Source organism: Phascolarctos cinereus, unplaced genomic scaffold (genome assembly GCF_003287225.1).
Source record: "Phascolarctos cinereus isolate Bilbo 61053 unplaced genomic scaffold, phaCin_HiC Scaffold_1;HRSCAF=81, whole genome shotgun sequence".
NCBI lineage: Eukaryota > Metazoa > Chordata > Mammalia > Diprotodontia > Phascolarctidae > Phascolarctos > Phascolarctos cinereus.
The window spans coordinates 133,598,164-133,613,448 of NW_027555514.1; positions in this window are offsets into that span (position 1 = coordinate 133,598,164).

Consider the following 15,285-nt stretch of genomic DNA (forward strand, 5'->3'; position numbering starts at 1 on the left):
ACATCTATGGGCTGCTGACCCTGGGAAAGTCACTGAAATTCTCCATGCTCCCTGAACCTATAAATTGTAGAAAAGCTGCCAACCTTTTCTGGTAGGAGTTTCCTCTACAGAAAGTTTCTCATACCAATAAAATCACAGGTCTAGGGCCTATCCTCCTCCATTTTCTATACACAAGTTGTAATGTCTGTGAGGACAAGCACCATTTTGGCTTTGCCTTTGTATTTCTGGGACCTAGGAGAATTTTTTTTTTCTTTTCACATAATAAGCACTCTTTAAATACTTGTCTCATGAATGAATGAGTTCTCTTCATCTCTAAGATCTATGACATGGATTCTCCAGTTTAGTAAATGTGTCTCATCTATCCAGAATGATCCAAATAAGCACCACATACTACCAATAAGAAGCAAGAAAGGAAGAAGTCTTTCACAGTAACAAAGAGGAAATATTATGGAGGAAGAGCTTGAGTATAAGAGGAGGAGTGAAAAAGGGAAGAATGGTCAAAGATGGGTTCTGCAAGGGTTGGAATAAAACATTAATTGATGACTAATGCCTTTTGCAAGACTGAGTTATCCAAGCATTCTGCAACAGGGCACACAGCATCAGTTTCACTGAGTCTGCTGCACTTCCTTCACTGAGGTTCCAACATGTTTGTCCCTGTAATCGTGCAGCTGCTCCACATCTTATAAAGCTCTTGCTGGTGCGATAAACAATGCAGTCTTCTACACCCGTGTCACAAATAAGAAAGGAAAGTAGATGCTGAGACTACTTCTGTTAAGGTAAAGAGAATTTTCACAGTAGTTTCCCAACTCCTGCCTCACTCCAGCTTTTCTCAGCAGGAAAACCTTATGTTCAATAAAATTAGCAGCATTATACTGTTCCAGAATCTTCCCCAGTGTTGCAGTCTGGGTAGGCAACCCCACAAATAGACTACAGCACCGGCAGTTACAAAACCAAATGCTAATGCTAATGTTTAAAAGTATTTCCTGGCCGACCCCAGCAGGGGAAATAGATAAATTGCTTCTTTCTATAAATGAATTTCAAAATGCTCTTTAAAAAAAGAGTGGGATGTTGTGAAATAAAACAGCTTTAATCGCTCTCTCAATCTTTCTCTCTCTCTCTCTCTCTCTCTCTCTCTCTCTCTCTCTCTCTCTCTCTCTCCTCTTTTTTTTTGGAAAAAAAGAATCAAAGGAAAAAAAAACCCTTTGTGTACATTAAAATATTGCAGCAAACAGAAAATTTTATTTGAGCCCTGGGTTCCATGATTTTATTCCTAGGAGGGAAACTGAGAGACATAGACAAATATTGATTTTTGCTTGTGGTTATCCTCCTTATCTCAATGTGGAAGCAAAGAGAAGCGAGGAGACAAACAATACAGAGGAAAGAGTCCTGGACTTTGGGATATAGCCTGGGTTTAAATTCCACTTCTGCTCCTCATTGTATGAGTGATGTTGGGCACGTCACAACCTGTACCTGTTGGGGGATGATGAGTGGATCCTTCATTTGTAAAATTGTGGAGATAGAACTATACAACCTCTAAGGGCCTTGTCAGTTCTGAATCTACCATCCAATGATGATATGCTTCTGCTTTTTCTGAGACTCAATCAAGGAAGAGACAGAAGCTAAAAATATAATAAGGAAATGTGAAGAGGTCTCTTCTAGATTATTTACTTCATATACACTTACTTGTGTACCAACTCCTTGAGGGCAAAGACCGTTCTGTCCCTGTATTCCCAGTGCCTATGATCGTGTCTGGCCTATAGCAGATGATGAATAAATGCTTGCAAATTGATTGAATCCCTCCTCAACACACAGAAAGAATTCCCATGGGCACGGTGATCATATTTTCTTACCCAAAATCAGGACAAATTACATGACAAGTGAATTTTTTCTTCCCTGGATTTGTGCATAGGACAAAATATCTTAATTAGCACTGTCACAGAAAATCTAAAATATGGTCACCCTTCCCATGGATTATCTAGTGAGGAGGAATATAGAAGGAAAAGGAGATGGGGAGGGGTGAATATTGGGCAGTGGAGATTAATTTGGGGACCCAAGCTACAGTCCAGCTACCCCAACTAAGAACATAGAACATGGCAGAGTTTGGCCTTGACACAAAGCCTCATTTCAGGAATAAAAGCTGCTGAGATGAGTAAATTAAAAACCAAACTTCATGTAATATTTGTTTTTTAAATTGCAAAGCTAACTTCCTGATAACTGCAAATAGAGAACCAAAGGGAAAAAACAGATTTTCCATAAGTACTACCTGAATAGCTAGAGGGGAATTAACCAATTGAATAAAAGCTCTTGTGGAAAGAAATGGAAGGAAAATGAATAGCTTGGAAAAGAAAGTGGTGAACTTTACCTAAGATATGGAATCCCTGAAAGTCAAAATAGACGAAACAAAAATCAATGACTTTATAAGATGGTTTAAAAAAAAAAGAAATTGGAGCACAATCAAAATGTTGAATCCATAGAAGAAAGATATCTGATATCAAAATAATTACCCTTAAAACAGGTCAAGGAGAAATAATAGGGGAATCGTTTTCTTCCTGAAAACCCATAATTAAAAAAAAAAGCCTGTATGCTATATTTCAAAAATTGTAAATGAAAACTGCCTAGATTCATTAGAAATAGAGGGCAAAATAGGGAAAGGGAAGGGAACAAGTATTTACAAAACCCCTACTATGTGCTAGGCAGCGTGCTAAGCCCTTTACAAATGCTATCTCATCTGATCCTCACAACTCTGTGAGTTAGGGCTAACCTTTATCCTTATTATCATTTTACATTGAGGAAACTGAAGCAGATAGACTGTTCTTTTCTTCTTCATCATTATCATCACTAGCATTTATATTGCATTTATATTATATTTACTTTAAAAAAAAACATTTTTACATGTGATTCCTCACAACAACCCTGGGAGGTAGATACTGTTATTATCCCAATTCTACATTTGAGGAAAATGAAGCAGACAGAAGTTAAGTAAATTGTCCAGAGTCACACAACTAGCAATGTTCTGAGGCAGGATTCAAACTCAAGTCTTTACGATTCTAAATTCTGTATTCAAGTTATTACACTCCACCTAATTGTGTAGTAGCTGCCAAAGTAAAGATAGTATGAGTCTGCCTATCACCTCTTGAAAGAAACTCCAAATGATAAAGTCCCAGGCAAAATCCAGAGCTTCTTTGTCAAAGAAGAAATATAATAGACATCCAGAAATAAGCAGTTCAGGTACCAAATAACTACGTTCAGGATCCCATAAGACCGGGCAGCTTAAAGTACTTAGCACAGTGCCTGGTATATAGTAGATGCTATGTAAATGCTTATTTCCTTTCCTTAGTCCCCTTTTTCTTCCTTTTTAAATGGTAGGAGATCTTGGAATATTCCAAAAGATAAAATACCGAGGCTTATAAAGAACAACTCACCCCGAAAATCTGAGTATAATTCTGCTGGGGGGGGAAGCACCTTTAATGTAACAGAGGACTTTCAAGGATTTCTCATGGAAAGATCAGAAGTAAGAAAAAACTCTGAAACACATACATAAGAGTCCAGAGAAATCTAAAAAAGAGTAAATTTATTTGAGCAATTGGAAGGAGGCTTTGTGATGATGTAATGGTAACATTCTAATAGGAGGAGAAGAAACAAGTGCTCTTTCAGATTCTTAGTAAGTGTTGAGGTGTATAGAGAGCAGGGCCTCAGTCAGGAAGACCTGAGAAATTAGTTGTGTGACCCTGGGCATGGTATTTAACCTGTTTTGCCTTAGTTTCCTCATCTATAAAATGGGGATAATGATACCACTGCCTCTCAGGATTGTTGTGAGAAGCAAAAAGGAATAACAATTGTAAAACTCTCAGCATATAGTAAGTTATTATTATTATTATTATTATTATTATTATTATTGTTATATTACTATTCATCATCATAAAATACTTTTACAGAGTTGAGTCAAATAAGAAAAACAGAAGTCCTAGGAGAAGAGGCATGGGGGAGATCGGAATAAGGGTCTAGAATTTGTTATTCCTCATAACTGGAGTATGTGAGAAGACTATAAAACATGAAGAAAGGTATGGAGGAATGACCATGAGATGAACCTCATTCTTATCTGAAATGGACAAAACAGGGCTGAACAAACACACAATATGGTAACATTGTACATTGGTGTATTTGGAGAAATACATGGAAAATGCAATTGTGAATTGATGTACTTGGAGAAATACAACAAACTCAACAGAGGGAAAAAGCAGAGATGGGAAGGGAATCATCCCAAGAAAAACAAAGTTCTTGATGCTGGAAAAAAAAGAAAGAACAGAAAATAACTAGAACCTAAAGTGCATGCATTACATTGCCTCATAGACAATTGGAAATTGGCTGAACAAATGATGATATATGAATGTGATGCAATGTTTTTATACTAGAAGAAATTGTGAAGGACAATTTCAAAGAATCCAGGATAGTATGAAGTGATGCAGAATGAAGAAAGGAGTAACAGGAGAACAATTTTATACATGGAAAATATCATTAAGGAAAAAAAATCGCTTTAAAATTCTTGAGAACTCTGATCAAAACACTAACCAACCATGTTTCTGGAGGACCTATGATGAAGCAAGGGACCCACCTCCTGAACAAAGAGCTGATGGACATAAGGAACAGATGCATGCATTTTTGGACGTGGCCTTTGTATGGATCTGTTTTGCTGGACTATACCTGTTACAAGTTCCACACCTCTTCTTTCTCTCAGTTAATTAGAAGGAGGAGCAGCAGTTACAGAGAAATAAGAAGCTCACTGTAGCATTTTTAAAAGAGAAAACAGAGGGAAGTTCAGAATGAAGCATAAACAAGACAGTTTTGAAAGCAAGGCATAGAATTTATTATAAATATGTATACACACATATGTGAACATGTATTCTTGTATATAGATTTAATACCATTTAAATACCATATATAAAATATAATACGTTAAATTCGATAATGTATTGTTGTTTGTTGTTGTTATTGAGTCATTTCAGTCATATCCAACTCTTTGTGACCCTATTTGAGGTTTTCTTGAAAGGATATCGAAGTGGTTTGCTATTTCCTACTCCAGCTCATTTGACATATGAGGAAATAAGGCAAACGGGATTAAGTGACTTGCCCAGGATCATACAGTTAGTAAGCATCTGAAGCTGGATTTGAACTCAAGATGAGCCTTCCTGATTCCAGGCCCAGCATTCTATCCTTCGTGTCATTAAACACCAAACATTAAATATAATAATTTTAAATATTTATTAAATATTCAAGTTCAGAACTTTTTAAAAAAAGAAAAAAAGTTGATATTTTATACATTCATTCAGCCAACATTCAACTGTTTGGTTTGTTCAGAAAAATGTACTAGTCTTTGGAGGAAGAGAAAGTACAAAGTTTAGGCAAGACAAAGTCTACCTTCATGAAGTTTACTGGCGTAGTAGGACGTGAATATAGCAAATATTACGTATTAAGTGCATTAGTGGCATACATGGCTTAAGTGCATTTGGTCCATAATTACTGGCATTTGTAGTCAATACTTTTGTGCACACAGATAAGCAATACTGGCAGGGCCCCTGGAGCAATAAAATTTTACGGAGCATTGATCTGACCCACTGAAAGTAGTTGAGGTTGGGTAGTAGTTTAGATACTTTTATGAAGGCTCTCCCATGATGGTGGTAAGCATCTCTTGTTATTTTCTTTCCTGAAGTCCAAGACTAGGTGATGTAAATCTTTATTGTGAAATGTTGAATTGTGCCTGTCTCAGCCACCTGGACATAGGGATACCATTATCTCCGCCAAGTCCCATTTCCGCAGTGTTCAGTCTAGCATGCAACAGATGCAGCAATGTCATATACATCATTGTGTCCTTGCAGAAGAAACTGATTATACTCTGATGCTCTAAATGTTTGGGGATTGAAACTATTGAGAGGCATTATGGTTTATTGGAAAGTGATACAGAGTAAAGAACACATTTGGGGTTTGGAATCAGACCCGAGTCCCAGCTCTGAAACATATTAGCTGGATGACTATGGGTAACACATAGCTTTTCTGAACCTCAGTTTTTTTTAGATGTAAAAAGGAGTTAGTACTAGGACAAGTCGCTTAACTTCATTAAGCCTCAGTTTCTTCATCTGTAAAATGAGAGAGTAAGATTAGATAATCTCTACGGTCCCATTCAACTCAGGACGTAGGATTTCTTTTTTTTTTTTTTCAGTAAGGCAATTGGGGTTAAGTGCCTTGCCCAGAGTCACACAACTAGGAAGTATTATGTGTCTGAGGCCAAATCTGAACTCAGGTCCTCCTGACTGCAGGGCCGGTGCTCTATCCATTGTGCCCCCTAGCTGCCCCTGGATGTAGGATTTTATAATTTACCTCCAAGAATTGTGGTTAAGGAAAGAAAGTGTTCTGTAAACCTTAAAACCTCGTATGTGTGAATTATAATTGTCACTGTGCTTCCTCTCCCTAAGATAGAAGTAGGAAGATGATGCTGCCTGTCTCTTATTTTTTCATCATTGTTATAAATGTCTTGCTCTGAATATTTCATTGTAGCATAGAAGTAATCCTGGATTTTTGAAAGCTACACCAGTCAAGTTCACTGAATCATAAAATCATAGATGTAGAACCAGAAGAGAGCCTTAGAGGCCATTTTAAAGATGGAAAACTAAGGCAGACAAAGGTTAAGTGAATTACCCAGGTTGTAATAATTTACAACCAGTAAATAGCAAAGCATAAGATTTGAATTTAGGTCTTCCTGACTCCAAGTCCAGAACTATATACTATGTATGCCACCTCTCTTTTGTTAAATGTCCACTATGTGCCAGGGACTGTGCTAATCACTGAGGTTATAAAGGCAGAAATGAGCCTCTCACGTACTCTTAGGGGAAATAACATCCTATGGGATGCCCATAGGGTCACAGAGCTAGAAGGGACCCTTAGCAGTCACCCAGTCCAATCTCAGCATTTTGCAATAGAGGAAAAGAAGGCAGTAGACAAGTTAAGTGACTTGCTTAAGGTCATACCACTAGTAAGTGGCAGAATCATCAATTGAACCCACAGCTTCTGCCTCCAAACTAAACTATATAAGCTCAAAACTGGCTTGGAAATAGAGCCACCCACACTTTAGTTTGGAGAGGCTCATCACCAGCAGGCTGCGTACAATGTGATCATTTTTTCTGGTCACAGCAACACCTGAAACGACTCCTCTTAAGGCTTAAAGAGAATGAGTTCTGCATCAGGGAAGTGAGAAAGTGTTAGCTGAAATCACACATTTTTCAAATATTGAAGCAAATGGGCAGAGCATATGATTTTTTTTCCACCTCGTGGTGTTTGGGGGATTCCTCTTTAGTGTTGTAATAAGTTTTGGAAACCTCAGATGAAAATCTCTAGAAAAAGAAAACAGGTTTTGCAAAGTATGGAGTGGCTGAGGCTGCTACAAAGATGTTACCTAACACTTTTTCATCCCCCCCAAGGACTCATAAAATGAAAAATAAACAGTGAGTGCCAACCCAACTTCTGCTAAGAGATTCTTTTCAGGAGGACCTAAACTCTTGGTTTGCCACCATTATCCTCAGCATGCTTATTTGATGTCTGATAAAATTAACAGGGCCTTTCCTACTCAAGAATTTCACGTATACTATAATACCACATTATAATGCCACTAAAAATGGATTTCTTGGGGTCTCAGTAATCTAGTTTGGCTTCTCCCAGACAAATTAATTATTATCTGGATCACTGATTATGAAATAAAACACAAAATTTTTACCCTGCCATCCAAGGTTCTTCCTGGTCTGGCTCCAACCTACATTTCCAGTATCTTTTCTCATTGTTTCCCTTCAGACACTTTATGCTCTAATCAAGTTGAGCTGCTCACTTATTCCTATCTCTCTTTCTTTGCTTAAGCCACCACTCTGCATATGTGTAGTCCCTATCTCCAATCTGCATTTGTTGAAATCTTCCCAATCCTTCAAAGCCTCCAAAAAGCCTTTCCAAATGCCTTTGCTGGTGGCAAGCTCTCTTTCTTCTGATCTTTCATATGGCCTTTCATATTTTCATTAGGTACATATCACATTCTTCTTGATATTATAGCAATTTGTGTCCATGTTTCCTATACTCAACCAGATTGTTAGGACAGGAACTACTGCATACTCGTCTTGGTTCCCTAACATGTAGTGTGATACTATATGCATACCAGGTGCTTAACAAGTGTTTGCTGAATTTTATTGGATATTTGTCAAATCTCTACTTTTTTAGGCTTGTAGTCATCACATTTTTGTCCAATTTGGGGCTGGTCATATTCGGAAGAGGCTCTTTTGGAATGACATAGAATGAAAAGCAAGTTAGAAACATCACCATGGTAGTCACCAGTAACGATGATGGTGATGATGATAATAACTTATACTTGTATCAGTTACTACACCACTTATTAAGCTATGCTAAGCACTGGAGACACAACAGGCAAAACACAGTCTCTGCCCTCACCATTTTAAGGTTTATGAAGTGCTTTGTATTTATTATTTCATTTTATTCTTCCTGCAATGTATATGGTAGTTACTGTGTCAGTATCTCTGCCTTTTACACATTAGAATGTAAATTTATTAGAAGGAGGAATAATTTCATTTATTTGATTCATATCCCCAGCACTTAGCACAGTGACTGGCACAGTGTAGGCATTCAATAAATCCATTTTGATTGGATTGATCAATAAGGAAATGGAGGTGCAGAAGTCTAAGTCACTTGCCCCAAAGAGGTTAGACAATAAAGTCCTGGCTGGACCACATGTGACCTTTGGCCAGGTCACATGTGATCTGACTGGGTCATATAATTCTAAGGCTAAGGTTTTTTGGAGGGGCAGATAGGTGGCTCAGTGGATGGCGCACCAGTGCTGGAGTCAGGAAAACCTGAGTTCAAATTCAGCCTCAAATACTTACTAGCTGTGTGACTCTGGACAAGTCACTTAACCTTATTTGCCTCAGTTCCCTCATCTGTAAAATGAGCTGGAGAAGGAAATTGCAAACCATTCCAGTATCTTTGCCAAGAAAATCCCATATGGGGCACAAAGAATCAGATACAATTGAACAACAACAAAGATTTTTTTCAACTACATTTAAAACCACCATAGTAATCCTTGGTTTTCTATTTAAATATTTTAGGTAACATAAAATTGAGTTGATAAGAGGAACAAAATGATTTAGAGAATTAACAAGAAATGATGTGGAAAGAAGGTCACAAATTAAAAATCAATAATGATGTTTACCATTTGCATTGTTCATATGTTTTGCAAATGTCTAATGTCGTTATTAATCATGAATATAAGAAGCAGGTGGTGAGCAATATCGCATTATCCCCATTTTATTACTAAAGAAATGACTTGGGTAAATTAGGAGACTTATGTGAAGCAACACATATATAAACAATAAAAGTATGGAAGGGATTAGGATTCAGAATTAGTACTAGAGTTCTCCTCAGTGCTTAGTCCTTTGGGGCAAACCATCTGCTTAGTGTGAGCTCCTTGAGGGGAGTGCTGCTTCATTCTTTTTATCTTCAGAGTCCAATGTAGTGGTGGGAACATAGAAGGTTCTTAATAAATGTTTGTTGATTGACTGTTATTTAATTATTAAGAGTATCTCTCCACAAATGATTAATCATGTGTCTCAGAACCTGGAAATATTTGTCTACCTTTTAGACATGGGCTTTCCCCCCCGCCCTCATACAAAAGTATTATAGGCAAAGCCAAGTACTATAATTTCTATGTCATATATTCCTTCCTCAGTAATATCACTTCCTATGCAGATACCAGGACTGAAGGAACTCTTCGCTAACTCATTCTTATTTGTTAGACCTTTATTTCTCTTTGACAGCCAGATAATGACTATCCTGTTGAATATGGTTGAATATTTTAGTATATGATAGCAAGGGTTGAGGGAGAATAATGTCACCAATCTTTAGGTCAGACAATTTGCTGCCAACTAACCTCCCCAGATCTCATTTTCTTTGTCTACAAAAGGAGGGTTGGAGGGTTGGGTTAGATGACTTCAAAGGTTCTTTCCAGCTCAGAAATTCTGCTTGTGGTAAGGAGAAGGAAAAGGAGAGGGAAAGGAGTTGGAAGGAAGAGGGAGAGGGAAACAGAGAGGGAGATGGAGAGGAAGAGAATAAATGAATGAATAGGTCTATTTGAACAGCCTAAAAGAGTGTTTCCTTTTAAGAAGCTATAATAGAAATAGAGGACCCATATTTAATATAGAGCACTGGCCTGATGATGTGATTCTATAGCTAATGGGGCAGCTAGGTGGCATAGTGGATAGATCACTGTAGTTAGAGTAAAAACAACCTCACTTCAAATGCTGTCCCAGATACTTAATAGCTATGTGACCCTGCTTAAGTCATTTAAATTTTAACCTTTCTTAGCATCAGGTTCCTCATTTGTACAATGGGGATAATAACGGCACCTACCTCACAAGGCTGTTGTCAGGATCAAATGAAATAATATATGTAAAGTACTATATAAATGCTAGCTATTATTTATGGGAAACTTCTGATAAGGGAACTCCCTATACCAATGAAGATCAGAAAGCTTCTGCAACTTACAGAGGATTGTCTAGTGGACTAAGAGGCTAAGTGACCTGCTTAGAGTCAAAAAGCCAATATGTGTCACAGGTATACTTTGAACCCAGTTCTTCTTGATTACAATGTTGTCTCTCTAGTCACTATTATACCTAAAGATACTAATAAAGTACATATATAGTGATAGTTTTTGTGAAGCTGTACATTTAATTCATCTTTAACTTTGAGACCAACAAGTTTTCTGGGTTGTTTTGTTGAGGGGGGGAGTGAGGGAATTGAAAATACAATCTGGGGGAGGCAGGAAGGGGCATTGAAACAAAGAAAGATACTCAGCAGAGGAAGATAGAGGGACCTACCTTTAAGGCATTGCCCTTTCAGATGGAATTGTTTATTCTGAGTTTAGTTTGTTCAGGGTTCTAAGAGTTACAGTTAGATGCTCTGATTCAAGAGTTCTGAGACAAATGTTGATGCTTCTGATTGTTACAAACTGTAGTATATTGGAAAGATATGGACACTAGAACTGTTCGATAATCATTGAATTATGAAGAAAAATTATCTGATTATAGGCAAAATATGATTATATATTACTTAGATTATTAACTACAAGTTAATTAATCTATATCTATAATTATCTATATTTATATCTATGTCTATATAATTAATCTATATATATCTATAATTAATCTATATTAATCTATAATTAGATTATTAATTATAAGTTAAGATGGAGTCATTCACAGAAAAAATCCAGAACCTGAACCTAGAAAGATTAAAAGACAGAGGTGAAAAGACAAATTTTAGAACCGCATCAGCTAAGCTTGAAGCTTAAAGTGATTGATACTACAGTTGCTGTTGAAGAATAAGTCTAGTTGAACAGAGAAACAACTTGGAAGTAGATTCAGAGAATCTCTTTCTAGAATCTTTGTCTAGTTTGATTCAGTGAGGTATTAATCAAGTACAGCATAGATCAGTTCAGATTAGCAGTGGATGCATGTATTCAACACAGGAGCTACATTTATCAAAGAACTTTTATGAATAGTTTCTGAGACAGAAAGAGGACAATGAAGTTTGAAGTTCAGACTTTTGAGTTACTCCCAAGCATATGGGTTTTCCATATGCTTGGGGCTAATTCTAAAGTTACGCTCAAGCAACTTTTTTGGGTAGAATTTATTATTCTTGCATTTGCTGTAATATATGAGTATCCATGGTGTTATTGTTTCTTTTGTCTTACTGTTAAATACATTGCTATGTTTAAGATTAAAAAGTGTCATTACTGTGAGTGGATGATTTGGTCTAAATGGAAATGCATTGATGGGAGCTAAGGAGCTAAAGTGATGAGTAAGGGAAATATACTCTGTCTCAACAGACCCAAAGAGAATTTGAGTATAGCTTCATGGTGGTAGTTCTTTTCTGGGAACTTAGTTTGAGGGCATATTAGAGTGAGAAAACTATCCCAGAGTATAAATAGGTGTCCATACATCCATGTGAAATGTATGGGATGCTCGAGTCAGGGCAGACCTCTATCCAGGCATTTCCTTGGCAAAATATGGAGAATTGAAAAATAATTGGTGGGGGAAATATTGCCTCTAACTTAGAGGTCTATCAGGTCATATGCTAAGATCTAGCAATAGAATTTCATCTTCTAGTTGGGCACCCTGATAAGATCTTACATATGAGAGAGAGAATATCTATATCTGTAGTAAGAATAAGCTGCCTAGATATGCTTAAATTTAAACAATGAATTTTTGCTTCCCATAAGTGAGAAAATGCCTTTTTCCCTCTTTGACTAAGAATTCCACTGAACTTACTCAGGAGTCTCAAGATAGCTTTCAATGAGTAGACCAGACTCAGAGCATTGTGATCAGTTCTGGAGCAATATTTTTTCTGTAGGTGTTGACAAGCTGAAGCCCATTCAGGATATCAGGGTGGTAAGCAAGCTTGAAATTGTCCCATATTGAGGGTCAATTGAGGGAATTGTTTATCCTAAAGAACTAAAGACTTTAGGGGAAACATGATCTCTCTCAAATATTTTTTTCAAAATAGTGATACACAAGAGAGATTAAACTAACGCTCCAGACGGTAAAGCTAGGATTAATGAGTTGAAGTTAGAGGGAAGTAGTTTCCAACTTGACAACATAATAACATAGCAACGAAGTATTTTAAAATGGAATGGGTTTAATTCAAATGCACCCTCCTGTAGGAAACTTATCCTAATCCTTCTTGTTTCCTACCTATGGACATTATTTTGTATGTTATATATGTGTCTATGTGCTGTATCTAAATTTCCATGTACTTGCTGTTTTCTGCCAATAGAATGTAAGATCTTTGAGAGCAAGGACTGTTCTCTTTTTCCTTGTCAAACCTGATACACAGCACTATGCCTGGCAAGTAATAGCCATTTAACAAACACTTGCTGAGTAAATAGTGAGATCTCTGTTGCTAGTAGTGTTCAACCAGTTGGATAGATGACAACTTTTTCAGGATATCATACTGATGATTCACGTGTAATGGGAAATTTTTACTTCTGATTTCCTTTCATTACTCCTGAAGATTTTGGTCAACTAAAAGTCTGTGTTCTATTAATATTAACTTCACTTGACCAAAACCTGTCACATGGGATGTGAAAAGTGACTTAGATACTTAAAGATTCCTTAGATAAAAAGCCAGAAGAATCTCAACTGTCCTTGACTTCTTGGTAACATATAAATCTCCATCTGAATCAGCCTATTTGTGAAACCTGTAAATGCAGTTTAATCTGTAACCTGACTTAGTTTACCTATAGAGTTTGTTTGATGAACTTTGTTTCCTTAAGGGATATATGAGATTTTGACCCTATTTAACTAATTTTGTTCAACTTTTATGACACTGAATGGAACATGGGATTATGGATCTATCTTTTCTTTAATTTTTATGGCCTAAGAGGAATGTACAAGATTGCAATATGTTAAAGAATCACCTCTCTGTCATTTTAATGCAATTTTGCCTCTAAGAGGCCTCATCAAAATCCTGACGATTGTATGGATTTTCTCTGAGGCCCGACCTATGCTTGAGCATAATAATAAAACCTAGGTTTTTACCTCTTTTTTGCATTGTGGGAAACAGATTTGGGCAGCAGTTACCGACCACATTAATTCAGAGAGTGAAGATATTTCTTCCATAACACATACAAAGGATGGAAATGGGATTACATGATCTCTACAATCCTCTCTGACTCTAAGACTGATTGATCCTATATATCAAATTCATGAACACTGGCTTTAGAGTCAGAGAACCTGGGTTCAAATGTTGCCTCTGACATTATTTCCATAACTTCACTTCCTTGGGCTTCAGTTTCCTCATTTATTTATTTATTTATATATATATATATATATATATATATATATATATATATATATATATATATATATATATATATACATATATATATATATGTATGTATATATATATGTATATATATGTATATATATATATATGTATATATATATATTTTTTTTAATGTAAATTTCTTTATTTTCAGTTTTCAATATTTACTTCCACAAGATTTTGGGTTCCAAATTTTCACCCCATCTCACCCTCCCCCCACCCCAAGATGGCATGCATTCTGAATGTCCCTTCCCCTAGTCTGTCCTCTCTTCTATCTTCCCCCCTTCTCTTATCCGCTTCCCCTTCTATTTTCCTGTAGGGCAGGGCAGGGCAGACTTCTGTACCCCATTTCCTGCATTTCTTATTTCCCAGTAGCATGTGAAAACATTTTTTTAAACACATGTTTTTAAAACTTTAGGTTTCAAATCTTCTCCCTTCTTCCCTCCCCACCTACCCTTATTGAAAAGGCAAGCAATTCAATATAGGCTATAAATGTGCAGTTATGCAAAACACTTCCATAGTAGACATGTTGTGAAAAACTAACTCTATTTCCCTTAATCCTATCCTGCCCTCCCATTTATTCTATTCTTTCTTTGACCCTGTCCTCCTCAGAAGTATTTGCTTCTGATTACCCCTTTCCCAATCTCCCTCTCTCTATCATCCCCCTGCTCTCTTGTCCCTTCTCCCCTATTTTCATAGGGTAAGACAGATTTCCATACCCAATTGAATGTGTATGTTATTTCCTCCATAAGCCAAATCCTATGAGAATAAGATTCACTCATTCCCTCTCACCTTCTCCCATTTCCCTACCACTGTAAGAGCATTTTCTTTTCTGTTTTTTTGTAAGATAATTTACCCCATTCTACATCTCCCTTTCTTCTTCTCTGAATATAATCCTCTCTCATCCCTTAATTTTATTCTCCAGATATGACCCCTTAATCTTCAACTCACCCTGTGCCCTCTATCTATCTACCTACCTACCTATACATATATATAATTTTTTTCCTCCAACTACCCTAATACTGACAAAGGTCTCATGAGTTATAAATGTCATCTTTCCATGCAGGAATGTAAACAGTTCAACCTTAAGAAATCTCTTATGATTTCTCTTTCCTGTTTACTTCTTCATGTTCCACCTGAGTCTTGTATTTGAAAGTCAAATTTTCTATTCAGCTCTGGTCTTTTCATCAAGAATGCTTGAAATTCCTCTATTTCACTGAATGCCCATTTTTCCCCCTGAAGGATTATACTCAGTTTTGCTGGGTAGGTAATTCTTGGTTTTAATCCTGGCTCCTTTGCTCTCTGGAATATTATATTCCTGCCCTGGTCCTTTAATGTAGAAGCTGCTAAATCTTGTGTTAT